This window comes from Schistocerca americana, chromosome 7 (assembly GCF_021461395.2).
Source record: "Schistocerca americana isolate TAMUIC-IGC-003095 chromosome 7, iqSchAmer2.1, whole genome shotgun sequence".
NCBI lineage: Eukaryota > Metazoa > Arthropoda > Insecta > Orthoptera > Acrididae > Schistocerca > Schistocerca americana.
In genome coordinates, this window is record NC_060125.1 from 597972196 (window position 1) to 597975218 (window position 3023).

Sequence of the window (3023 nt, forward strand, 5' to 3'; positions counted from 1 at the left end):
TTTTGGGAAGACCGGATTCCTACGTGATCCCAGGAAGGGCCAGTCAGGACAACCGGCCCCAGTTGTGACCCTGGAGAATGTGGGACGAATGCGAACTTTAGTGACTGAGGAGCCACTACATCAAGAAAACATGCTGCACAGAAACTCAGGATGGAATGACAGTCTCTCCAGAGGATAGTAAAAGAAAAACCTAACCTTTTACATCACAAAATTCAGTGGTGCCAATTTTTGGGCAGGGTGTGCAGTTGTCATATTCTTTTGGAAATGAGATGACTGGCGTGGAGCAGTCGATACGGATCACATCTGGTTTAGTGATAAGGCGCACTTCCGCCTCCATGAGAACGTCAGCAAACAGAAATGGCGCCATTGGGCTACTGAAATCCGTATGCTCAAACTGCTGTTCCACCTCTTCGACAAAAAGTCACTGTTTGGTGCGCAACCAGACACAATGCATTATAGGGCCCTTTTTTATTGAGGGAGCTTTCACAGCAGATGATTACAGGTAGGAACTGGAAGATGAATTTATACTGGATGAACGACGTGCCCTACTACGGTTCGTGCAGGATGCAAATGGTTCAAATGGCTCTGAGCACTATGGGACTTAACTTCTGTGGTCATCAGTCCCCTAGAACTTAGAACTACTTAAACCTAACTAACCTAAGGACATCACACACATCCATGGCCGAAGCAGGATTCGAACCTGCGACCGTAGCGGTCACGCGGTTCCAGACTGAAGCGCCTTTAACCGCACGGCCACACCGGCCGGCCGTGCAGGATGCAGCACGTCCACATTATAAAGTGGACGTCTTCGATTTTTATCAGGAAACTATCGGAGATCAGATCGTTGCTCAGAGTTGATTGGACTTGGTGTGAAATGGTCCCCTTATAGTCCCGATTTCAACCAGAGTAATCATTTCATATGGGATATCTGAAGGATGGAGTCTTCAAAAATGCACCTGCAACACTACAGGATGTGGTACTTCTATATCCAGACACATTCATGGAGTCTAAAATGACGTTATTCAGAAAGTCACCACTGGATTCAGTTTAAGGCTGTGTACACTCATTGCAGCAGGAGGAAAGCACTTTGGAAACCTTCTGTACAGTAGTGGAAATCAGTATAAGGGATGGGTTCCTACGAACGTAAGAGTAAATTGTTTGAAGCATACATGTATCGAATTTATTATGAAAGTAGTATATATACAGGGTGATGGCAATTAAAGTTAAACTTCAAAACTCTGTAAAAGTAACACCACTGGTCAGAATGATGTCAAATTGCAACGAAATATTATCGGAGAAAGGGGAAACCGTATGGCAGAATAAAAAAATAGTGTGATAATTGACCAATAGATGGCGCTCTATGTGTCGGAATACGTAAATCAAAACACCTGTCATGCGCACGACCCACCAAAGTTGGTAGAAACACGCCGGGTGCACGGTTTTTCCTCCTTTCGCGTCTGCGACGTTCGCCGATGACTGTCTCAATGCAGGGTCGCTCTGCCTGTAAAGCTGTACTATGAGAATGATGACTGCGCACACGTCGCGCTGCAGGAGTTCCGGACACTGAAGGGTCTGAGAAAAGGCGTTGGTCCGATGACTGCTGTGGGTCTGCAGAAAATGATTCGGAAATTCGAAAAGACGGGTTCTTTTGGTGTGCAACCTGGTAGAGGGAGGAAACGAATTGATTCGACATCAGTGGAAGCAGTGGCCACAGTAATGCAGGAGGAGACGAGAGAATTGGCCGAACATTGGACATACCCGTGAGCACGGTACGTAAAATCCTACGAAACATCATCCTTTGATATCCATTCAAAATTACCAGTGCGCACGAGGTGCTTCCTGTTGACCTGCCAGCAAGAGAGACCTTTGCTTTAGAATTTCTAGCTTGCATGGAAGTGCACAATGACTGGCCGTGGAAGATTTTGTGGACAGACGAGGCCCACTTCCACCTGACAGAATATGTCAATACACAGAATTGTCGAATATGGACAGCGGGAAATCCACACGAAAATCAACCAGTATCACTTTATCCTGAAAAGGTCACTGTTTGGTTCGGGTTTACGGCATCATCTACCTTAGGGCCATATTTTTTCGAAGATACAGGTGCATCCGGTCCTGTTACTTGTACCGTCACTGGTAAGTGCTATGAGTGTCTTTTGCGCTACCACGTCATTCCAGCTCTCCAACAGCTTGGATGTGTCGATGGTATCATTTTTATGCAAGATGGTGCACCTCCGCATATTGCAAATCCAGTTAAGCAGCTGCTGAAGCGCCATCTATTGGTACATTTTGTAACTATTTATTTTTCTTCTGCCATACGTTTTCCCTCTTCTCCGATAATATTCAAATGCAATTTGACGTCATTCTGACCAGTGGTGTTATTTCTACAGTAGTTTGAAAGTTTAATTTGAATTACAATTACTCTGTGTATTAGACAAACAATCACTACAGAGTTACATAGTTTATTTCATAAAATGCGTAACGAAATAATTCTTTTGCATTTACTGGGTGGAAGTGGGTGTAAACGGCACTCACTGTATTGTTGTGTTACTGCATTGTTAGTACTCTGGCAAATATTGGTTCTTCCTAATTCTCTTTGGCATTGATTTCGTTAGGGTCTGTAGTTCTTTCAGTGAAATTGTCGCCAACTCTGCTCTTATCGTTTTTTTCTTCTCACATACGGCCTCAAGTTGCCTTTCATCGCTACAATTAAACCTTGCAGGTATTCTCCAAAGGTTGCCCACGGTGTTCACATCCGCGTTACGTGCAGGCCAAGGCAAGACATCGACATCTTTATCTTCAAACCAGGTTTTGGTTTTAGCAGAAACATGCACAGATACATTATGTTGCTGAAACATTAGACTCGCGTCCCCTAGGCCCTCATACATTCTAATTAACTCTGTTACTAGCACCTCAGAGTACATGTTACAGTTAATTCTTAGTGTAAGGCAAGCAGTGCATGATTTACCTATGGTGGAGAAGGTTGCCCGAATCGCAACACTACCATCTCCAAAATTTCTTCA